Raw genomic sequence first — 25616 nt, forward strand, 5'->3', positions numbered from 1 at the left:
GGTGCAGCCCCCGACCAGAGGAGGGAGCCGCACGGCGGGGCCCCCAGCACGTGGATGGCAGGATCTGTGCTATGTCAGTCCCAGGGCCCCAAGCAGAGAAGGCCTGGGGCTCCCAGCTGAAGTTTTGCTGTCTACTCTCTCACCAAAGTCGAGAAGGACTGAGTGGGACCAACGCTGCACCTGGCGGCTCCTCAGTGGCTGCCGATGTGGTCCTCACGCTGCAGGTGAGACCCTCTAGGGAAGCCCAGACAGTGGCGAGAATCACAGCCAGGAGTGCTCCAGTTGCCCCAAAACTCCAGCATAGCCTGAGGAAGGCAGCGCCCGCTCAGATCCCCGTGCAGGCTTGTATGGCACACTGGTGAGGCACACAGCACCAGAACATGGCACTTTAAGTGGCTTTGTGGGGTGTAGGAACACAAAGTGTGGTCTGGAGTGGCTCAGAAGTCACTCCCACCAGCCTGTGGGACCCGGACGGCCCCTTTGGACGTGGCTGGAGTCTCTCCAGGGCGGGCTCCAAAGTCCCAAGGATGAGGTGAGCGTCGGTCTTGCTCTGAGGAAGGCCCCTGACAAGTATCCTGAACATGCAGGTACACAGCTGGCTGACTCATCTGAAGGGACCTGCTGAGCTACGAGCTAGGGACAGCTAGAGAAAACTGCGTGAACCTTTGTGACTACTCACAGGTAGGTAGCTACTGCCTGAGACACAAAGGTAAAGAATTAACCTGAAACTGCATATTATAAAACTTATTTTTAAATGATGGCGCTTAATTGAAAAGACTCCCAAAGAATACTGCATTAGAAAGTGACAGAGTGAAACCGTGAGGCTGACCACAGGAGTCCCTGGAAATTTCACCAAATGTTGTGTCAAAACTGGGAAACAGAAGAACTGCACCTGATGAAACATTCCATTAATCACTCGAGTCCTCCCCACATACGAAGCTATGTAAAAAGTGTTCCCAGAAGGTAAAGTGAGCAGGAGGGCTGTGAACACACAAAGAGAGAGCCACTTCGTCCACGGACCACAACAAAAGAAACGCTAATGAGTGCCGACGACACGCTGGAGTCCAGGGCTCTGGGCGCAGCTGGGACGGGGACACTCAGGGTCCCACTGTCCAGATGGGAAACCAGGGTGGAAACACCAGGGAGCCTGTCCCAGGGTGCAGAGCTAGTGAACAGTGGTTCATACTGCGACAATCCCAGCTGCCAGGCTCTGGGGCTCCTCGGGACAGAATCCTGTTGACTTCACTCTGGGGTGCGAGAGGCGGCAGCATCCCCCAAAGGCACCTGGAGAAGTGGTGTTACCCTCCATCCCCTGTCCCCGGCGTTACCCTCCGTCCCCCTGTCCCTGGTGTTACCCTACTTCCTCTGTCCCCAGTGTTGCTCACCATCCTCCTCACCTCCAGGCCCCTCTCCCTGTCCTCCCTCGTTTTCCTGTTCAGCCAGAGCACATCACATGTCTCTTCCCTTTTCAAGAGACTCAGCTGCACCCAGAGGCATTCCAGCCTATTCAGGATGGGGCACACACCCTGGGGAAATGCCAGCACAGGGCCGGAAGGGCCTGAGACCCTCTCACTGTCGCCCAGGAAGGATGGAACAGCCCACGGTCATGCTCATTGTCAGGCAGGATGAAAACTTCTGGGTCCGAAATGTTCTTTTCACTGGAACTGTTCGGACCATTCGTGAACGAATCAGTTAAATACCAGCAAGTGCCACTCCCACTTATTCTCTGGCTAGTTTTCCACCCACCAGCAACCACACTCCTAGGAATTATCCCTAACGCAGAATCAGCGCCTTGTGCCTTTAGGAAAACCTCTTTCTCTCCAGCTTTGTCCTCCTTCCACAAAAGGTGCCTCTGACTGCCTCACTCGCTGTACCAGGATTTCACTCGGCTATGGAGGAAAATCTGCGTGGGGCTCAGAGGTGGGTGGTCCCTGCATGGGCAGCAGGTCTGTGACATCCTCCGAGGAGCCTGGCCCAGGCCTGCCTCACACGCCAGGACTCTGCCTTCTGGCCCTCGGGCCCCCGAAGCTGCTTTCCCTCCAGGTGTCATGCCCCGGGCAAGAAGGCCGGACAAGGGCCCAGGGCTGCTGTGGGTCAGGAAAGCCTCCTGACACCTCCCACTCCAGGACCCCCCATCAGCATCCCAGCATCTGGACCTGTGTCACCAGCCGCTCCGCCGTACAAGAGAATTGGATTTTCAGCTGGGTGTGCTGCTTCCCTAAACAAAGTAGGGTGTTGTTACTCAGGAAAAAGGAGAAAATTGGCATCTTCTTGGCAACCCCGCGACATCCAGCCACCGGTTCTCACCATCCCAGAGATGTCCATCCAGGGCAGATAGTGTCTTCAACCGAGCGCCACTGACCCAGAAGTACAGTAATTAGTACACTTTCACCAGAATCACCCACTCCTTCACCTTTACACTCAAGAAAAACATGTTTGCCAGGCAAATTAGATGTCCAGGAGGTGTAAGGAAACCCCAAGCCTGCTTTAAGCCTCAGACTTTTGAGACCGTTGAGGGCTGTGCGCACAAGAGCAAGGCTGCACCCGAAAGCTCTGCTTCTGCCGGACGTCATGGACAGACCACACGGCTCAGCCACATGGACCCTTCCAGGACTTCACGAGAGGGACTTCCGTGGTATATGCAATGATGTGCACTTCGTTCAGCCTCGAGCAGACCACGCCCTCGTTACAGGGTCGGTGGTCCACCTCCTGCCATCAGCCCCCCACCTCACCGAGGGTCTGTGTCTGCATCTGAAAGAACTTTGCTGTTTTACCTGGGTACCAAAATGCAGCATCGCGATGTTTAAAGGTCTTTAAATATCAACACTCCGGGTGCAGTCCTTGTCACTTTAATGCGGTCACTCGATGCAGGCCTCACTCACAACTCTGAGGTAGCTCATCCCTTCCCTACCTAACCAAGGAAGAAACGAAGGCATGGAAGGTGCAGCTCCTAAGGAGCAGATTAGGATTCAAACCAGTGAACTTCGTCACATGCTGACCTACCTCTCAGGCTGAGATAACGTTGAAAATTAACCAGGTAGAACAGCGTTCCATAAATCGGCTGGAAATGGTCCTTGTGCATGGGCCTGTGGTTACTCCCTGAAGAACAAGACCATTAGCCCAAAAATCCACCTGTGTCACACTCAAATGTTTACATATACAACTATTTTTAAAATAACCCAATCAAGCATGTTCACAGCCATTTAGAGCCATATAGATTGTCTGCTTCGCTGACAATCAACCCAAGACCTCTGTCGGCAAAGGCCACGGTGCCGGGTCCAGAGAAGGCGGGACAGAGACACAAGCAGACACAAGCAGGAACCTTTCCATCCCTGGGAGCCTCGCTCTGATCGGTCCGTGAGGACACGGTACAGACCGTGGGGCACAGGCAGACGGCAGGCCAGGAGAAGGGGCTGCATTGCCGGGAGGCAGTGCTTTGAGCTCTAATGGATGGAACACTGCTAACCAGTGAAGGTGGAGAGAGGGCACACGTCTGAGAGCATGTAGAGGCAGCAAAGCACAGCCAGCCTCGGGGAACCAGAAGCCACAGGGACATCAGGTTGGGTGCTGCTGTCTGCCGGCCACTGGCTGGGGGACTGTACTGGGCCTGGAGGGACATCCCTGACACTCCCCACCAGATGCCAGGGGCACCCCCAGCCCCAGGTGAGAACCACGGATCCCATGGTGAATGAGGCCAGCCTGTGGGAAGTGGGGCTGGGACAGCTCTGTACAGCTTAATAGGAAAGTTGGGTTCTATTTTGTGGGGTTTTGGTCACGCCGATGGCTAGTCATGGCTGTCCGTCAGGAAGTGATTTGAGGATAGACTAGAGAAGGGGCTGCCAAGACCAGCGGAGCATTCGCTGTCTGGGTCCAAGGTAAAGGAAATAAAGGCTGGCGATGTGACAGTGGGGGGGAGCACAGAGCAAAGGAACTGGTGGAGACACAGGGCTGGCCCCGCACAGGGCTTTGAGCAGCTACCCGGGGGTCGTCCTATTAAGTCTCCTCATGGCCCCAAGAGGCGGCTGTGAGGATCCATCTCCTGAGGACAGAACTGCTCCAGAGCCACACAGCGAGGATCCACAGAACCAAGATCCGGGCCAGCTCCAAAGCGGGTGAACTTGACCCCTCAGCCATGGTCCTAAGACAGGGATCGGAGGCCCCTGGACACACAGACACAGGAACTGCAGGAAGGGGAAACGGATGCCCCGGACCAGTGGCGGGACCCAGGGTTTCAGCCCTCCAGGGCCACTGGGACCAGCCACTGCACAGGTGGACACATGATGCTTTAACTCGCGCTGGGGGAAGGAGCCCTCACTCTCAGGGTGGAGACCGCAGCTCGATCGGGCCGGCCTCCCTGCTGGGCACAGCCTGAGCCACACAGGATGCTGAGGTGCCCCAACGTTGGGGTGCTCAGAGCCACTCAGCTGAGATCGTGGTGCTTTCTGTAACCACCCTCGTTTCTTCACGGTATAGATCTGGACTCCATCCTTTGCAATGTGTGAGGTTCTAGGAAGAGGCTGGCCAGCTGGGGAAGTGTCCTGGGCTCTGTCCCAGTGATGACGAACTTGGCTCCCCACAAGGGCGGCCTGTTCACCACAGTGACCCCCGGGGACCACGCCTGCACCCACCTTGCTGAAGATAATTCACTTCTCATCCGTGAAAGAATAAAGCTAGACTAACTCAATTTCACACTCACTTCCAACTTTAACAACTTGTGTTAGGAAATCAAAGACAAGGACTCTGACCACGTCACAAACCCAGGAAGCAAAACCCGAGACTAACGGAATGATGCCACCTTCGCAGTTCCGAGCTTTACTAGTTGTTTTTCTTTTCTGGTCTGTTTTTCTCTTTTGGTTTAAATAATTAAAGACCCTTGTTGACAAGAAAAAAAATTCTCTATGAAACTTAAAAAAGTGGTTCTAATTAAACATTTAAACATTCTTCCATATGCTTTATAAACAGTTGAAATTACAGCTCTACTTAGTGTTAAGTACTTTAACCAAATGAAAGGTTAATTATACAGACTGGCAATTATAAAAAATAAGGCTACATATTCGTGGCATCATGAATAATTAATAAGAACCGTTTGATTTCATTCAGACCAGGGATTCTGTGCTAATAGGCTCTTAGCTGTCTTGAAATAATGGTGAAATTTTAAAATTACTTTTGTACTTAAACACGTCCCCAAAGTGAAGCACAGCGGTTAATATCCATCATGGTGCCCAGCAGAGCGACCCGCCCTACTATGGCCGACACCCTGATTCCCGAGGGCTGCATCCCGGGGCTGTACTCGTGCAGAGAACGTTCATGAAACAGACCAGGTGGCAGGAGGGGGTCTTGTCCTCAAGGAACCTCATGAGTCTTGCTAGGGGGACAAACAGCGAGAGAATGAAACCGGCAGCCACGGAATCTGGACAGCGATGCCCAGGCCCCGCCATGCATAACCCCTGGCTGGCACCTCCCTGAGACCCGTCTGGCACAGGCAGCGGCAGGGTCCGGCCCTTGGAGCGCAGGGATGGCAGAGCAGGGCCATCAAAGCGGGTGGCATGCCGACAGCGGCTTCTCCGCAAGAGCTCCTGGCTCTCAGGGAGCTGAGGGCTCCTCAATGGGAAATTCTGGCTGAGCTCCAGGGGAAAGCGGGTGGGAGGCCTGTCTCCTCTGCCCCCATCTCCTCTGCCCCAACCCTGGAAGAGGGTCAGATATCAATGCTAACTCTTGTGCTGACTCAATTAAATCAAACAATTCAGAAAACAAACTTGCTTTAAGTATTAATTTCCTAAAAAGAACTAACATGAATTCAAATAATTCACATAATTAAAATGATTTTAATTGTTAATTTAATTAAAACATCTCCGTTTTCACAGCATCATGTACCTTGGTACTTTCTCCTTATTGCATTTCCCATCTTCCAGGGCAGGTTTCCTTCCACCCAGGGCAGCAGCGACTCTGGTGTCTCGGGTATTCCCAGGCTTCCGTCAGCCCCTGGGGGGCTTACAGTTCTGCAGCGGTCTCCATCCTCATTAATCTGCATAAGAACATCCGTCCACAGGGATGTCCTGTGGCCCCGTGGCCACATCTGACGTGCAGCTAAACGCTGGGCGTGTCGCCTGGTGACAGCAGATGACACAACTGTGGGCAAGGTAGCACCTCTGGGCGCCGACACTCTCGATGAGTTTTTTACAAGACCATTCTTTAATGGGTGAACCCTGACAGGAAACACTAAAGATTGTTTTTAACTATTTTTATATCGAGACAAATCTTTGTCAAACGTTCACTCAATGCTAAATGTCACTTCTCCAGCCAACCCCTTTAAGAATACCTAAAACTTAAGACTGGAATGACGCTTTCAAACACATACTCTACTCATGCATTCCCGGGAGCAGAGAGCAGCTTAATGTTTTCACGCTACACAGGCATGAAGTTTGGCGAAGGCATTTTAATATTTTTACCTGAATATTTTAATAAAATCAAAAGATCATTTTCACTCTAATACTCTACTTAGAATCTAATTTTCCATTAAATAAACAGGCAATGTTCAGTAACCCACATGCTGATAAACTTTTGAAAACTTTAGAAAGTATTAAGTATAATCAAAGATTACTTTTAATTTTCGAGCTGGTAAGAGCCTGTGTCAGGGAACAGAGTTGACATTGAAGAGATAAAAGCACGATGATTTTCTTAAAGAAAAGCGAAATTCGTAAAAGAGACCAGGTGATTATATAAAGAAACACAGAATCCGTTTTCAGAAATGGCAAACATTGACCACAGAACACCAGTGTTGCCCGTGATGAGAGAAACAGTTAAAAGGAAGAATTCACGGTGGCCCAGCATAGATCAGGTGTGGGAGGACAGAGACGTGATGAAATGATCCTCCTTCTAACTTCCCAGAAAGGCACAAATGGCCAGCACTGTAACTGAAGACCACGCAGGCACCAGTGTGAACTCAGACTCCATGGCCAGCACCGTAACTGGAGACCACATGGGCAATGGTGTGAACTCAGACCCCACGGCCCGCACCATAACTGGAGACCACACGGACACCAGTGTGAACTTAGACCCGACGGCACGTGTCTGGGCTGCTCCAGCCACCACCAGAACCTGTTCTGCAGCTGAACTGGAAGCTGATTCTGGAAGGAACTGAGGAGCATGAGGACGAGATCCTTCTACCTCAACAGGGATCAATTTTTTAATGATTTCTTTCTTTTAGAAAACTGTTAATAAAATACTTTGTTCTAAAATGACCAGGATTTCAGCAGCCTCTACATTCCTTCATGTCAATCAAAGCTTAGGCACGTGGGTTACTTCACTGTTCGTGACACCCTTTTGAAATAAAACCCGGGGCCGCCTGTGTACCCAAGAGCCTGGGCACTGAACATTTAGACAAAACGTCCAGGGCGAGAATGTTCACGTCCCAGCGGTGCGGTAGAGTGGATGGGGGGAGTTCGAGCCACAGGTGGCCACGCCTCCCCTGCCTCCGGCCAGTGCCCACTGCTCACGCACTCCTTCCTCGGCCCATCCTGAGCCACGGGGCCCTCGCGTAACCAAGGCCGCTGCGGTACCTCCAAGAACAAACTGGTTACAGGTGGACTGCTCTCTACTCAACGTACAAAGATTGTTTTTAAAACTGCTCGTCTCTGGAACTTATCCCAGTAACAGGCTAGATTAAGAAAACTGACTAAAAACAGTAGGAAGAAAAACTCACTCTACCCGTTGAGGCAAGAGAAATGCACACAGCCTCTGAAATAACTACAGAGGAGTTTTCCTGGGTTAGGTACGAGGTGGGGTGACCCTACCCCATAGCGGGGCGATGGCACATGGTGGGAACCAAGGAACATCTCCGAGTAAATGTAGGAAAATGCACTCAACTCCCAAACAGAGAGAGAAACTGCTTTTTTCCTTAAAAGCTTCTCTCTTTTATTCTCAGAAAGACTCTCTTTGGTGTCTTGACTGCTGAAGGGACAAGCCTGTCATCCCCAGAAAGCAGCCCTGGACAGTCTCCAGATCCTATGGCCCTCAGGCCCACCTTGCCTACTGATGATCCCACATTACGAAACCTAATCATCAGAAAAAGCCTCCCAGTCCGCAGCTCACCAGTGACATTTTATTCAGGGAAATGCTAATAAAAACCTGGGGCTCTGTGTAAACGCTGTCCCCTAGGTACTGAGGCTCCACACAGATGGCACACAGGGAGACAGGCCTCACCCCTTCCTGGTGCCCCATGTCTCTCCTCACATTTTATTAGCTGAGTTTTGTGGCGGTTTGTTACTTTTAACCTGACTGTCCAAGGCAGCTGCACTAAACTAATTGTCCAGGGCAGATCCACTCATAATGACCATCAGCTCAGAGTTGGAAGTAGCACTGGAGAATGAGGTGGTATCAGGGCACTATGCTTCCCTGCCCTCTTTTCCAGGGATGCCAAGTAAGTTTCTGCCATGGCTGATGATGTCAGCACTTCACTAACATTAGTTCAACGGCAGGCCACCAATTAATACTTAACGAACAATGCCCTTAAGAGCAAAACCCCATCTCTGCCAAAAATACAAAAAATTAGCTGGACGTGGTGGTGAGCGCCTATAATCTCAGCTACTGGGGGACTGAGGCAGGAGAATTGTTTGAACCCAGGAGGCAGAGTTTGCAGTGAGCCGAGATTGCACCATTGCACTCCAGCCTGGGCAACAAGAGTGAGACTCCATCTCAAAAAAAAAAAAAAAAGAAAAGAAAAGAAAAGAAAAGAAAGAAAGAAAGAAAGAAAGAAAGAAAGAAAGAAAGAAAGAAAGAAAGAAAGAAAGAAAGAAAGAAAGAAAGAAAGAAAGAAAGAAACGATTCTCATGACCCTGTCAACATCTTCAGTTTTTCCCAAGGATAGTGTAAAATTATCACACACAACGTAAACCCAATTAGATCAACGTTCTCTCCTCACCAATCCATACCTAAATCCATATTTCAAAATGGTCCCCAATTTTTCACAATTTAAGAAGACTGAGAGGAATAACCATGAACAAGCAAGGTTTACACAGACGTTAGTCTTCCCAACTCTCGCTCAGGAGCTCACCCCAAACTCCTCCTGTGGAATCAGCCCGGATAACAGTTCCTGGTGGCCGCACAAGAACAGAGGGTCCCACGAACCCACGACAGACCCCACCATTCAGCCCCAGGCAGAGGAGGGAGGTGGACGGTCACGAAAGACAGAAAAGCAGGGAACTGTGACTCTTCTGAGTTAATGCAGGTGATTGGGCCAAAAAACAAGGCACATCCACCTGTGAATGGGGTGAGCTCCCAGCTGGCTGTGCAGAGGCTGTAGATATGAAGGAACTCACTTCCCTGCACACTGAAGTGCATGAGCATCTCCACATCGACCGCACCTGGGCTCTGCTCGCCCCTCACAAACTAAGATGACAGTGGCTGCTTCTGGACAGAATGTCAAGGACAGATGGACAGACATCCTGGACAGACACTGTACAGAGACCAGGGGCTGGGAAGGGGGAAGCGGCACAGCCTTGGGGCCAGCAGGGGCGAGGCCAGGAAGCCTCGGTGAAGGCCTGCATCTCCTCATCCAACAGAAGCAGGAGGGGCCACCCAGTGAGGGCTGCAGCTGCGGTGAAGTGGCCAGTGGGACATAGCAGGAGGCCGTGGCCAGCCTTACCCCCAGCCCAGGAGGAGGGGCCCAGCTGCGGGCACTGCCCCGGGAGCCAGAATCCTGAGCCCCCAGGGAAGGTGGGAAATTGCCCCTGGGCACTGGGTGCTCAGGCTGGAGGTGGTGAGACCTCGAGGCCCTGCAGTCGGGGAGGTGAGGGCAGAGATGGCCAAACTGCAGCTCAGTGAAGGGCTTTGTCAGGAAAGGCCCTCAGAGGCTGCCTCACCAGCCAGGGGGAGGTTACTTCCAGCCGAGAGGCTCAACAGGGCCCTCGGTGGTGATGCTTAACCTTGTCCTCTGACAGAGGACCATCGAGACAGAGTCACTCAAACCTCTGCCAAGCTCTGCACCCAAATGAAGCTGTTACCACAGACGCTGAGGCAGGTAGTGCTCATCTCAACTCTGTACAAGTGGTTTATTTAGCCAGTTCTCCAAATTCTTAATGACAAACCACACTAAACGTGTGTTTTCAGTATCACCTATGCTCATAGCTATGTATAAAATAACTATCACAAGGAAAACTAGGTGGTGAACCCAGGAGGAGGAAATCCCCACGACGAGTCGAGAGAACACCAACGGACCGTTGGCTCTTCCCGGCTGAACCCAAGAGCACTTGGCTGGGCTCACTTCCGTTCTAATTTCCAGATTTATTTTTACTTTCCCACATTTTCATTATGAAAATGTTCAAACATATTTAAAAAGTGGAAGAACAGTACAACGAGTGGTCAAGTTTTCTCCACGTGGAGCTCCAACAACTGCTAACATTTCGTTAGATTTGCTTTCTCACTCTCTCTGTAGATCAGACAGAGAGACAGATTTGTTTCTTCTCTGGAGCCACTTGAAGGTGAGAGGCTCCTGCTGCCTCACCGAGTCCTCAGGCACACGTTCCCTAGGAATAAAGGCCCCTCTGCAGCCGCAGTACCATCATCGGCAGACAAGAATGATTTCAGAGCATCGTTGTCCAGGTTATGTTCAGGTAGCACAATCGTTCCGAAAACGTCTTTTCTATCCGGGGCACACACTGTGCTGAGTGACTCTCCTTCCCCGTCTTAGTCAGGGACAGCCTCGCACCCCTTTTATCTGTGATCTTCACTTTTCGAGAAGATCATTGCATTGTCCTGCAGAATATCCCCTACCCCAGAGGCATCTGTTTCTAGGGCCATCATTAAATTCCCTACTATGCACCTCCATTCCCTGTAAACAGGAAGTTTCAGTCTCGAGGCGCGATCACCTTCTGTCAAATGCTTCTCGGCAGCTTCCGGGTGAGGCTGCTGCTTCACGAGGGGCGCGAGCTCCTACTCCTGGTCACTGACGGCACGGCCGCGACCAGCACCACACCCCGAATCAGAAACGTCTGGAGGGGCCGCGGGCAGCCGAGACACCTGGAGGTGTGAACGGCACAGGCGTGGGGCAAGAACAAGGTCAAATCATAACGGAACGTCTGATTCCAGACACTTCCACCTGGGTAAGATGGTGACATCTCCCTAGCAAGTATCTGAAGCCAGAAAGCATGACAGAAAATTCACGACCTGCCTTCGTTCACCCAGGCTGCTCTAACAACACACCACAGGCTGGGCAGGGGCTGGCAAATGACACAAGTTCATTTCTCACAGCTCTCAGTCTCAGTCTCAGGCTGGGAAGTCCATAGTCAAGGCCTGACAGGTTTGCCTGGTGAGGGCTTCCTGGTTCATAGACGGCGCTTCTCACTGGGTCCGCACACCATGGAAGGAGCGAGGGAGCTCTCTGTAGTCCCTTTTTTGAGGGCACAAATCTCATTTATGAGACCCTCATGACCTCCTCACCGCCCAAAGCTCCCCCTCCTAGCACTATCTCCTCGCGGGTGAGGATTCCAACTTGTGAATCTTGGGGAGACACAAACATTACAAAAGCCCATCATTTAATTTTTTTTAAAGGCATTTTTGCTTCTGCAAAGTCTCAAGATAAAATCAAAAGAAAGAGGTCTGAGTCAATCCACACAGTTCTCCCAAAAAGGGAAGTGATCAATTGCCACCACTTTTTATCCGAGACCTGCTGGGTGCCCCGGTCTGCATGACTGATTCTAAAACGCCATCCTCTCCTCTGCCATTCAGAGGTCAGAGTCAGTCCAGAGCTTAACACCAAGGCAGAGCTGACTGAATGACACCAGCTAATCCAGTAAGACAAGCCAAGACTCCTGCCCAAGGCCTAATCCTTCCCCCAGGGAAACATGGAAGGGCCAGACACTTGGCAGCCCTTCCTTCCTGCTCTAAAGCCCCAGAGACACAGCGCCGGCCAGGTGTGTGCCTGGGGCAATGCACAGTAACGTCAGCTGGGCACCGAGTCTGAGAACATGTTATCAAGTAAAAATGAAAACAAGACTGCTGAGAAAAGTTCATGCTTAATCACCTCTGGGCTAAATTCTAAATACAATGTTATTTCAGAGCTAGGTGGAAGTAATTCCTTAAAAATATATATGAACAGTGACTAGCAACCAGGGTGATAAGTACTCAATATGTGTTTGATGAATAGATGAATTTTTAAAATTTATGAAAAGAGCACGCTCTATTTAGGAGAATTCTATTTAATTGGATGTCCTAACTAGACAGTGGTTCCTTCGTGCTGACAGCAGAGTTTGTTTCAGTTAACTCAAAAAATGGTAAGTCACTCTAACAGAAAACCAAAAGGCTTTACAGAGAGTCAAATTATGGTGCCAATTCAACCGTGCATGGCAATTTCACCTTAATATTTAAATTCTCGAAGCACCATACTCAGAAAACGAGACATAACATACATAAATGCATCGACTAAAGCACCATCATCTAGAATTTGACAAAGTTTGACTGTGAGTTTCAAGAAAAGGGCTGATGAGGCCAAGAAGTTCCTTCCCCTCTCCCCTTACCTCCCATTTTGGTGACCAACTTAATGCAGAGAAATTCCTGTTTCAGGTTTGCACACATTGGAACAATCCTGGTATCTATTCCCCCAAGACACCAACAGGCTGAAGTCTGCAGGGTGCACATATTGAAAAATCACAGGAGCACTAGAGTGGCGGAAAGAGGTGCCCGTGAAGACGTCATCCTTTCTAAGACAGGGTCTGATTCCGCTTCCGGGCCCTTTTGCAAAAAGCCATTGGTACAAATTCATAGCCACCAGGAGGAAACACGCAAAAGACCCCACTGCCCTCCTGGCTTCCCAGAAGGCCTCAGAAGGATGAGACATGCAGCCTGCGTGCAATCCTGGACCCTCTTCCCTGCATTCAGTTTGACATGTGTCACTTGTTTGACTGACGGAGGTCCCACAATGGGCACAAGGAGACCCGTCAGGTCAAGAGGGTGCTGCCCGGCTCATGGTCCACACATGCGGACCTGTCAGGTCAGGATGCCCGGCTCATGGCCCACACGTGGGGATGCGTCAGGTCGGGAGGGTGCTGCCCGGCTCACGGTCCACACATGGGCATGCGTCAGGTCAGGAGGGTGCTGCGCAGCTCTCAGTATCAGCCACATATGCACATTCTCCACTGAAGCCACTGCATGAAACCACTGCATGAAGCCACGCTGGAAGCACTTTCTGGCAGGTTTAGGAGGCTCGTGTCCAGGGTCATTAAACACATGGCAAGCTCGCCTTGGGGGCATTTTACTTTGCTTATGACAATGAAGCATTCTCATTGCACTGAATAGAGCACGCTTTCTTGTTCAGTGCCTCGTTGAAATAGGCATTTTGTACCTGTCTTACAGATTACATCAAGGCCCTAATACATTTAGACCCTTGTCTCAGGTACACACAAAGCAGCGGCATCTCTAGAACATGTTTTGGACCACGGGAGGAAACCAAATCGCAGCATTATCCATTGATGTTGCTTAAAGTGTATTTCCAAATGTGTCTCCCGAGCCCGGCCTGTGTTCACGGCTTCCGCTGACCACACGCCATCTGCTGGGCACTCTGTGCACTTTCTCTCACACCCGCCACGCCTGTGGTCCTGTGCCTATCCCGCCACACGTCCCCACGTGGCTAAATCTCCCACACTCACCACGCCTGTGGGCCTGTGCCTATCCCTCCAGGCGTCCGCACCTACCACGTGGCTAACGCACACTTCCTACAGGCGGCAAGTGCCTGAACATCCCCACGGCTGGAGGGGCTTTGGGTAGGTTCTACAGAACCCACAGACAGGCATGGCCACCCCGCCCACGGCCACCAGAGGCTTTGCTTTGTCTCTAGAGGTGCCCTTCGATGAGGCGACATGGCAGATGACCCAGTGTTAGGTAATTAAGACTCAGGAAATCACGGCCGTCTTACCTTTAGAACTCACCTCTCTCCCCAGCACTATATCGCGAAGGGTGGGTCGCCAGAGTTGGGGAAGAGATGCCCAAGGCTCCCTCCTGCCCTGACAAGCTGGGACACTGCTCCCCTCTGTTGGTTTCTCACCGCACCTCAATAAACTGAGCTCACAGCAAGAGGCAGGCATGGGCTGAGTAGAAACACACAGCAGACCCCGGGTGGGCAGGACGGAGGACGAGGGTGCTCGCGGAGACGAGGGTGTGCCCCAGGAAGAAGGTGCACGCGGGGTAGAGGGTGCGCGCGGGGAAGAGGGTGCACAGGCCCCGAGAACCTGGTGGCAGCAAGGCCGGTCAAGGCTGAACTCCAACAGAGGCAGCAGCAACGGTGTTGGGCAAGTCACAGAGAAAGCACCACCCAGAGGGGCTGCATGAACCAGCAGCGACCCCAACCCAACCTGCTCATCGGACTGGGCACACGCACACGCTGTGGACACGTGTGAATATGTTCCACTTAACGTGATGTTACATAATAATCAACAATGTTAACCCCACGACTTCATTACATGGCATCTGGCACATTGAGACTTTTTATTCTGTCTCTCTTCCTATACAAAGAAGTGGAAAATAGGTCCAAGATCATTCACAACAAATTATTGCTAATTGAAAAAAAAAAAAAATTCCTACCCTCACCTTGGAGGATCTCAAGGCAACACCTGGTTCTTTGAGGTCATGGTTGGGACCCTCTCCGGACCCCTAGATGGGTCTGAAACTGCAAGGAATCCCCAAATGGGCAGTTTTGGGGCCAGCACAGATGCCAGCCACACATCCAGGCAGGTCTTGGCAGGTTGCTCCGTGACTTCGGCTGGGTCACTAACCTTTTCTTGCACTCAGAACCTGCCAGGAACGAGGGCACTGGCCCGCACGTCTCTGCTCCCAAGGCTACATCCCCTATGTTCCGCTGCACTCTGGGTTCCATGCCTTAGATCCCAGGCACCTTAAAGTTGACGTTTCCCCACCAGCCCTCATGAAGTTGATACTCAGATAACGTCCTTCCTCTCCCACCTGGTCAGTACCCGGGGAGAAAGGGACCCGGGTCTCAGTTTGATTTTCTGCCAGTCCATCGAAAAAACAACTGGCCAGCAGCACTGGTGCACAGCACTGCCAGGTTACCCGTGACGAAAACAAAGCAAAACGAGATATACTCAAGTCAGCTGCGGCAAGTGCTTCTACATCCCTGCTCCAACAAGGAAAGACAGGAGGCCAGGAGTGTGGCTCACGCCTCTTGTCCTTCCTTGTTGGGTCAGGGGTACAGAAGCATTTTGGGAGACTGAGGCAGGACAAATGCTTGAATTTGAGACCACCCTGGGCAACATAGCAAGACTCGTCTCTACAAAAAAAAAAAAAAAAAAAAAAATAGCCAGGTATGGTATCGTGCCTGTAGTCCCAGATACTCAGGGGGCTGAGGTGATACGATCACCTGAGTCCAGGAGGCAGAGGTTGCAGGGAGCCAAGATTGCACCACTGCACTCCAGCCTGGGCATCAGGGTGAGACCCTGTATCAAAATAAAGAAAAAACAAAAAACAAAAAAAAGATAAGAAATAGAGGAGACCACTAATAATTCCAAATAGTGCCTGCTAATTTGAAATCTTTTCCAGATATGGTGAAGGAAATCATTTTTCTTCCTACGCCCATTCTAAGGAAACGTTTCTATTTTTCTGCTATACAATTTGGTAACCTGCCATTTCAGATCCTGGCCTCTTTAAGCAGGACTTGCTGGAGTGCCAACAAAGCAGCGCTCTGAAACCTCAGCATCCTCAGCATCACCCTGGAGGGCAGGTGAAGGATGCTGGGCCTCCACCTCCAAAAGTCACACTGGGGTGGGGCAGATCTGGGGTGAGGCAGGGTTTGCATTTCTAGTCTAGGGCCACACCACCCTAAACACGCCCATCTCATCTAACGCATACCAGAGGGAGAAGCCACGTAGGGCAAGTCACAGAGCAAGCGTCCAGGCACCAGGTCACCAGTTGTCTATTTAAATGCAAACCCGTCAAACAGCTTAAGTCAAACAGGTTCACCCTCCTAACACATTGGCCAACACAGCTAGTGATAAATATCACTGCTGTTAGACCTTCTGCTCACTGATGACCAGAGCAATGGCCTGAAACATCAAAGCTGAAGGGTGTGTGCCACGGTCAGGGCTCTGAACACCCCCATCCCAGGCCATCTCACACGGGTGCCTTCACTGGCACCGGGGTCTCACAGACCAGCTCCACGCTCACACTTACTGGGACGCAACCACCCTTTCAGCCCTTCATGCATCTGTACCCTATAGCAGTGTTCAAGGGAGGCTAATTTAAGTAAGAAATGTAATACGGACATCTGTGAACTCTTCCTCCATATCCACTGAGTGGCCGTCCAGAAACAGAAATATTAAAAAGAAAAAGAAGATTTAAGAGTCAAACACAGGGCCGGGTGCAGTGGCCCATGCCTGTAATCTCAGCACTTTGGGAGGCCAAGGCGGGTGGATCACATGGGGCCAACAGTTTAAGACCAGCCGACCAACATGGCAAAATCCTGTCTCTACTAAAAATACAAAAATCAGCCAGGCATGGTGGCACATGCCTGTAATCCCAGCTACTAGGGGGGCTGAGGCAAGAGAATTGCTCGAACTGAAAGGCGGAGGTTGCAGTGAGTGGAGGTTGCAGTGAGCCTAGATCATGACACTGCACTTCAATCTGGATGACAGAGCAAGACTCCGTCTCAAAAAAACAAAAACAGGCCAGGCACGGTGGCTCACGCCTGCAATCCCAGCACTTCAGGAGGCCAAGGCGGGTGGATCACAATGTCAGGAGATCGAGACCATCCTGGTTAACACTGTGAAACCTCGTCTCTACTAAAAATACAAAAAATTTAGCAGGGCGTGGTGTGGGCACCTGTAGTCCCAGCTACTCGGGAGGCTGAGGCAGGAGAATGGTGTGAACACGGGAGGTGGAGCTTTCAGTGAGCCTGGATCGCGCCACTGCACTCCAGCCTGAGTGACAGAGAGAGACTCCATCTCAAAAAAAATAACAACAACAACAACAACAACAAAAACACAGAAACTCGTGGAACAAGCCCTTGCCCCACTCCATGTCAGCTGTGCTGTGCCACCCAGGAGCATGCCAAGCTCAAAGAGTCATCCACCTGCCTTGCGTAAACGATGTCACTACTCGAATCACAGAGACTCAGATTCCCTAGCCCTCGCCATGTGCATGTCACTCACAAGCAGGCATGAGGACCCCCGCAATTCACAGGGAATCCCTCTGGCCATCTGATGACCATCCATTCATAAATAAAAAGCATTAATTCCAGCGGGGTTGCAGAGGTGTATACATCAATACTTGTTACTGTTCACAAATGTTCCACTTGCGGATGGAGTGACGTTACAGAATTGGGAAGAACTTCACAGACATACGAGGGGTGCATTTAAGGAAAAAGTGTAAGGAAAAGGTGAGAAAATGGAATATGCTAACCTCTGTCTTTTCATCACCCTCTAAATCTTATGATTCCAGTTCTGTTCATTCTGCAGTGAAAAATAACAAGTGATTCACACTCAGACACAAGGTGGCTTAGGAAACTATGGCTGTTTTACAAAGATGAAACAATTTCGAAGATCAGGATTCCATGAACGTACTTACTTAAAGAGAGAAGAGACTGGGAGTTACACATCAACTTACCAAGGCTGTCCCGAAGTCCAGGAGCCCCTTAGGAGAACAGAGAATGTGCAGTCTCCACAGACCAATGCAGGTGGCTGGGCCCAAGAGTGGGGACGGGTAGGCTGCAGGAGGCTTGCAGAGGGAGCTGTACCACCAGCCTCTCGCAGAAATTCCTAATTAAACCCTGACAGCAACTCTGTTTAGTGAATTGTCTCCTGGTAACTAAGAAGAGTGAAGCTGTTGAAAGCCTACAGCCAACCCTCTGGATAACTGTTGAGATGTATTTTAGAGAAGGAAATGATCCTGTCACAATCCCAGTCCTGCCCACAGCTGCAAGCACGTCCTGGGAGTGCGGCTTCTTGCTCTGTCAGCACCAGAGCCCACTGTAGTGCCACACGGGTTCTGCCCGACGTTCCCACTTCAAGGAGTCTGGGCAGGTGCAGCTGAAACACCCAGGGGGCAACCCCCACACTCACTTCTCAAAAGTACATGCAGAGGCAGACAGAATGAAACACGGCCCCCAAACCTCAGACGTACGGTTCAGCGGCACGGCCCACCATAGAGCCACATGGGATTTGCCCGACGCCCCCAATTCACAGAGTCTGGGCAGGCCCAGCTGAAACAGCACCTGGGGGGCAACCTCCAACCCCACTTCTCAAAAGTACATGCAGAGGCAGACAGAATAAAACACGGCCCTCGAGCCCCAGACATAAAGTTTGGCACGGGCATCTGTGAAACAAGAACAAAAGTCGCATGGGAAAGTGAGCACAAAAATGAAAAAAATAACAGAATTACAGTGAAGATGGATGAGATGGGGAGGATTGCGAGGAAGTTGAGAAAGGGACTGAGGACCTGAAGGGGGACATAAGGGCTGGACATTCCCGACAAGGTAACAAACACACCTCTGGATGAGGTGGGACATCATCTTCATTATGGAAATAAAGGGGAAAAGCCTGAAAACATCAGTTTCCTACCAAGAAGCAAAAATCAAACTGGCTTCAGATTTCTCCTCTACAACACTGGGTTCCAAAAGATGAGGATGTGGCATCCGTGGGGTCTTGAGGGAGAGCTGGCACAAACGTCCCAGAGCTGCCGTCTCCAGAAGCAGCTGAAACAGCCTCAGATCCAGCAAACTCTTGTCTTGAAAAATCTATCAGACTACACCCCCTTATCAAAGGGACGCGTGGCTGCAGGGGTTGTGGTGTAAGGCAATTTAGAAATCTTACTCCGTGCAGACCCTAAACTTGGGAGGCTGCTGGTCACACCCTGGGAGGACCTCAGCCAGCGGGAAGCCCTGTGCCTCCTCTCTGCTCCATCTCTAATGCCAAGAAACATTTTATGCATAATATTACGTTATTTCCAATTTGTTAAATTGTATCTATTAAGTCCATAAAGAGACCAAGAAAATGTATAAAAACATTGATGACTTCACGGTGGTATTATAATTAATTTTTAAACAAAACATGTTGTCTAAATTTTCCAGACTGAAAAAATACTCTTTTTAGCAAGAAAGGTGCTTTTAAAGTCACCATAAACAATTATATATCCATCCTACGAACGTGGTCTTAAAACAAAAAGTGAAGAGCAAAAACAGCAGAAGGAAGTGCATGAATATGTTGATAACGTTTATCTCTGAATGGGGGCGCTCTTTTGCCTTCCATTTCCCTATGCTTGAAGTGTCACCTCTGTAATGTAATAATAGAGCAAACACCATAGTTGAGGAAACACTGCTGCCCACTAGGACATAAACCAAGTCTCCTCCAAAATGCTGCGACCCCAACCTCTGATTTTATCTTTTAAATCAGCTAGGTTTTCTCCCCAAAAAAGAAGCATATTGTATCATTACTCTTTAAAGTTAGGTGACTTAACAGGCATACAGACTTAAACACCTTCTGGAAAGGTGATGTGTCAAGTTTAACTAAGATTTGTTTTGTTCTGAAAAGAGCAGGGGCACGTTCCCAGGTGAGGGGACTCCAGGAAACACTGGCTGTGTCCGATGGGCCCTCACCTGGAGAAACAAGCGCTCGACGCCTCCACCCTCCACCCGGACTCAGCAGGAAAGGGATGCAGAGCTGAAGACAGACTCATCTATAAAAACCCCAACGGCTGTTTCCAGGAGCTACTCACTGTCCCGTGCCGCTGCACCCTGCCCCCCTGTGCAGGTACCGGAGCTGCTGTCCAGGCTTCCCCAGGCTCTCCACGCCTCCTTCCACCCCACGCCAACCTGCACCACCCAACTCCCCACCGTCTCTTACTGACCACCGGCCTCAATTCCCGCATAGCCTGGAAACTGCAAAGCTGCCTGGCAGCAAGAGGGGACGGGCAGCGAACGCACCAGCCAGGTGGCACCTGCTTCCACCAGACTGCAGGGTCACAGCCCCTGCCTCATGGAGCCGTTGTTATGCACAACTACACTGGGAAATCAATGCAGCTTTAGCTTTACTTTGGTGCTAAATTAACTTTATAACACTTGGTTATAACATACATTAATTTTTACAGCAATTACTAAAATAACAACTCATAATGCATTCATTTACCATATTCAGAAAAGCAACTGAAAAACCAAACACACAGCAGAATTTTATAGGACTGTAGTAGTTTTTGTTAGGTTGTCAAAGTATTTTAAGCTCAAAATTAAAGTAATTAAATCTGTGACTCTCAACTGGGGGAGGTGGGCACACACAGAGAGGGGAACTTAAAATCCTTTTTTTCTTCCAAACCTCACACAGACCCACTCGGCTGGTCATTCCCATTGCTGGAATTATGTCCTGTTCCTTAGGTTAAAAACAACTGCCTTCATGCCTATTAAAAATAATGTTTCTTCCTTTCCTGAGTGATTGTGAAATGAGCCATGGTGGCAAGGTAGGCACGAACCGAGGGAAACTGAGTCCATGCCCATATTTGATGGTGGGCAAGAACAGAAGGAAATTGGGTCCATACCCACATTTGATGGTGGGTGAGAACAGAAGGTAACTAGGTCCACATCTATATTTGATGGTGGGCAAGAACAGAGGGAAACTGAATCCGTGTCCACATTTGATGGTGGGCAAGAACAGAGGGAAAGTGTGTCCAAGTCCACATTTGATGGTTAGCAAGAACAGGGGGAAGCTGGGTCCACGTCCACATTTGATGGTGGGAAAGAACGGGGGAAACTGGGTCCACGTCCACGTTTGATGATGGGCGAGAACACGGGGAAACTGGGTCAAAGTCCACATTTGATGATGGGCGAGACCAGGGGGAAACTGAGTCCACATCCACATTTGATGGTGGGAGAGAACAGGGGAAAACTCGGTCCACGTCCACATTTGATGGTGGCTTTTAATGCACTGCAGCCTGTGTCCCCTTGACCTTCACGAATTTTCAGGTAGTAAGAAAGCAATTTTTCTTACTGGAAAGGAGAAAACTAAGTGGCTGCAAAGTAATATAATTTCCTTAAAGCAAAACAACAGAGAACCAACTTTGACTTTTTCCACATTACCCAGTAATTCTAAGACTAAGGGTTTTGTCATGTTACAGCAAATGCCGTTCATTAGGGGGAAATTGGAAGTCAGAACAGTGTGTGCCATTCAAATTCTCAATGAATAATTAACTCAAATGGGTTCAGAGTGCTACAAAATGAAATTAATTTGTTTTTAGTTTAACCCCAAATCCCCAATCCCTTGCCAAATGATCCTCTATGTATCCTACATAAAGGACAGGGTCTTTCTGGCAGAAAACCATTAAAAGTTTTTATTTGCAGTAAGAGAAGCATGCCTTCTTATCAAACAGGTGCATGGCCCCCTTGCGGGGGGGTCACCCATCACCTGCATCCCCGTGTGTCACGGTGTTGCCGCACACCATTAACGCATCAAAATGGAAAAGGAAATGTAAGCAGTGTTTGCTGTCCAAAGTTCACGTCAACAACTCCTTATTATGAAGGCACTTCTGAGCCTTTCCTCCTGCATCTGGGAGCTGCCAGCAACCCAGTTCCAGGAGAGAAAATAGCTCGACACCTCCTGCAGCCCATGGAGTCCTCTTGTTGGGACAAGGTCCCCCCAGGAGAGAGGAGCCCCCAGCAGGGTCAACACTGGAGGTCCTGGGGGTGGGTGGTGCTGGGGAGGCCATGCGGGGAGGGCTGTTCCCTGTTCCCTTCCCCTCAGGAGACAGCTGGCCCAAGGTGACACAGGACCGGATGGGATTTCGGGGTCAGGGACCACGGAGCCCGGGGCTGTGGACCACACCAGCCCAAAGCCACTGCATGCCCCAGACCGGGGCTGTGGACCACACCAGCCCACGGCCACTGTATGCCCCAGACCAACACGAGAAGAGTGCAGACCAACAACATCTTCGTCTACGGTAGGTGTCACGGTTATCGTTCCTAAGAGAGTCCACGGCCACTTCTACCAGGTGCCCTCCACTCTTCCCCTGCCCCAGCTGGTCCCCCTGTGACAGCCGTGTCTTTGAGAACGGGGTGTGGAGCCAGGGGGAAAACACAAAATAAACCACCTGCTACTAGAAACAGCCTCGCTGTCCTCAGGGAGCCGGTCCCGGGGCCAGCCTCGCTGTCCTCAAGGAGTCGATCCCGGGGCCAGCCTCGCTGGACTCAGGGAGTCGGTTCCAGGACCCCATGGACACCAAATCCAGGCACATTCAAGCCCCACAGGTGGACCTGCCGAACCTGCGTGTACAAAGAGTCGGCCCTCCGACACGCGTTTCACATGGCAGGAACACTGTATTTTCTGCGTGTACAAAGAATCAGCCCTCCGACATGCGTTTCACGTGGCAGAACACTGTATTTTCTCCCTGAGTTTGGTTGAAAAAATCCACCTATAAGTTGACCCGCAAAGCTCAAGCTTGTGTTGGACAAGAGTCAACTGTACGCAATTGACACTGATTCCTACCAACAATATCCAAATCTTACCATGACCAGCACGATAAAGAGAATGAGCAAAATTTAAAAACTAAAGCAGAGTTTTTTCCTGCTAGTTGGGGCACTGCGTATCCCCTGTGGGAAAGACAACACTGGCTGCTGACCAAACTCCATCGGCCTCTTCCTCCTTCCTGAGGGCATCTTCCTCCATCCTGACAGCAGCCTGGGCTTACCTCAGTCCCAGGGCGGGGGAGGAGGACACACTGTGCACCCTCCCAGCTCTCCTCCGCCCCTTCCCTCAGGCTGGCCCAAGAGCAGCCTGGACAGTCAGGTGCTGGGGACACCGAGCTGCCCCTCCTCGGCCCACAACCTCAGGCCACTTGTCTCATTTGTGACTGAGAAACAGAGCTGCAGCTGCAGGCGGGAGGCGGGACACGCTGGGATCTACCCATGGCCAGGCCGAGCTGCTCTGATCACTCAAGCTTCACTTTCATCACTTGCTCTACCAAATAAACTAGAATAAAATATGCCACTTCCTCCTTTGCACACACTCCCAAGCCTCCCATCCCACTTCCCGGCGCTGACCCCATAAGAACACTTTCTGTGCCTTTCCAGGTATTTTCTATCCTCCTCAAGCACAGAACCACATTCAGAGTGAATTTTTTTTTTTTTTTTTTTTTTACAGAAATGGCACCAGGGCAGATGATGTTTTTTTGTACCATTTCTTTGGTTTCTTGGGCATTTTCCGCACCAGGACAGATGGGCTCTGCTCTCCTTCCTCCCCACCGAAGGCTGCCTCACAGCAGCCACACACAGAGCCGTAAGCCCTCGCAAGACTGTGGGTGTCTCGGGGTGCCCCATGTCCCCAAAGACCAAGGGGTCACAGATCCACACTGTCCAACAACACTTCAGACATGGCCTCGAGCCTGGGAACCCTGCTGGCCAGCCCAGGCCAGCAACAGAATAGAGGTGTGAGAGGTAACATTTGCACTTCTTAAAAAAAAAAAAAAAAAAGGCAGATATTCAGTGCCACATTTAAAATGATCATGGTGGCCAGGCACAGTGGCTCATGTGTGTAATGTAAGCACTTTGGGAGGCCAAGGTTGGCAGATCCCTTGAGGTCAGGAGTTCAAGACCAGCCTGGCCAACACGGTGAGACCCCTGTCTCTACTAAAAATACAAAAATTAGCTGGGCATGGTGGCAGGCACATGTAATCCCAGCTACTTGGGAGGCTGAGACACAAGATTCTCTTGAACCCTGGAAGCAGAGGTTACAGTGAGCTGAGATTATGCCACTGCAATCCAGCCTGGGTGACAGAGCAAGACTCTGTCTCAAAAATAAAAACAATAAATAATAACAAAAGAAAAAATATATATGCATTCCTAGTCCCTTGGAGCTGCAGCAACAAAGCTGGTGATATATTTTGGGTGTTTCTAATCAATGTTTTCCATGAGCTACACTGCAAGTCTCAACCTTGACCCTGCTACAGTAATCATCTATTACAAATTAAAACAAGAGCCATAACTCTGTCTCCTACTAAAATATTCTAACTGAGACATGTTAACAGAATACATTTCTTTGGGTGAGAAAGTATCCACCAGGGTGGGGAACAGACGGCCCACCGATTGTGCTGTGGCCCTAACCACCAAAGACTCATGAATCATCCACAGCAAGGCTGGTGACTCAAAAAGAACACTAAATTGCTCTTTGACATCAATTCTTAAACCTTGAGAAACCAAAGTTCTCTTTGTAACAGACTTGAAAAAGGATGAAGTCAGAAGTAGCTCAGCAGAGATGCACCAACTCTTACCTGGGAGAGACACTCCTTGCTAATCACGTCTGGATTAACGGATGTGCTAAAAGCATCTCTTCCAACAGAGACACAGACTGCAACCAGGAATGCCATGAACACCTTCCCCAGATAACCCAGTCCTCACCCATCCACCCCTCAGGAGGTCCCCAGACAAGTCCAATAAGGAAATCACCCCACAGCAGATTCAGGTGCAGGCAGTGAGGGTAGTGGCGTCAGGGAATTCCGCCGTAAACCTTGGCAGCACGCAGGGAGGTGTACCCAGCTGGACAGGTGAAGTCAGAAGTGCAGGATGATCTGGCCATTCCAAATGAGCAGGGCATAACAATTTTGTTAAAATGAAACCCAGCCTTTGAAAAGGCCTGGACTTCCCACAATGTGTGGTATTTATAGTGTGGACGGCACTGTAGAGAAGTTATCAGAGGGTTCACGACGGCAAGATCCACGGAGGCTCTGCTATGTGCCAGGCATGAGACAACAATTCACACAAAACACCTCATTTCACCCTACACAGAGTCCACAGACTGCTCCACAGTCTCCCAGGTAAGAGTTGGTGCATCTCTGCTGAGCTACTTCTGACTTCATCCTTTCTCAACTGCTTCATGTTTCACCCTACACAGAGTCCACAGACTGCCCCACATTTCACCCTACACAGAGTCCACAGACTGCCCCACATTTCACCCTACACAGAGTACAGAGACTGCTTCACAGAATACTACCAAAGGGGACCATCAAATGATCCCCAAGAAGTAATGAGCGCCTTAAAAGTAAGAAAGCCAACCTCCTCCCCCTCTATTAACTTCCTCTCCTCATTTCCGCAGAACCAAAGAAATATGAAGGGCCAGTGACGCCCCACTGAAGAACGCTCTCCTGGTGGTTACACTCTGTACATAGGGAGCACAACCCTGCTCCGTGCTGCCTGAGGCTACTATTCTATACTACACTAGTACGATCTGTTTGTTCTATTCTATACTATTCCATTCTCTATGATAGAATACTACAGCTTCACTCCATACTATAAAATGCTGTACTATCTGTTCTATTCTATTCTATTTTCTTCTATACAGAAAGGAGTTAGCCAGCTTGCTTTAGGCAGACAGTAAGGGAAGGGTCCCAGAGAGCCTCCAGCCCGTGTTTTGTGCAGATAGGGGGACTTGCACGGGGGGGCCCTCCTAAACATGCTCACAGCAGACTAAAGGTCCCCATGCACACGAGGGAATGGGGTGGAACCACCAGATATTTGCTCCTTAGACAGCGAGACCAGCCCCATCAGCTTCTATATAAAAGCCCTTGTAGTCAACTGGGAAGGGGGCGACCAGCAATCTGCTCTCAGGACCCCTCTTTTCGCTGAGAGCTTAACTTTTAGCTTAACG

General features: G+C 50.3%; 1 protein-coding gene across 6 annotated transcripts in view; it reads right to left on the minus strand.

Annotated features, from left to right (window-relative positions):
- The window catches only part of LOC139361655 (disco-interacting protein 2 homolog C-like), a 230607-nt gene that overhangs the window by 180322 nt on the left and 24669 nt on the right, over positions 1-25616 (minus strand). The window contains exon 1 of one of the 6 annotated variants that reach the window (XM_071090401.1): positions 5875-6073. The exons of the other annotated variants lie outside the window; for them this stretch is intronic. The gene's annotated coding sequence lies outside the window, so the exon portion shown is untranslated. Of the gene's footprint in view, positions 1-5874; positions 6074-25616 lie in introns of those variants that run through there. 6 annotated transcript variants of the gene reach the window in all.

This window comes from Macaca nemestrina, unplaced genomic scaffold (genome assembly GCF_043159975.1).
Source record: "Macaca nemestrina isolate mMacNem1 unplaced genomic scaffold, mMacNem.hap1 Scaffold_87, whole genome shotgun sequence".
Lineage (NCBI taxonomy): Eukaryota > Metazoa > Chordata > Mammalia > Primates > Cercopithecidae > Macaca > Macaca nemestrina.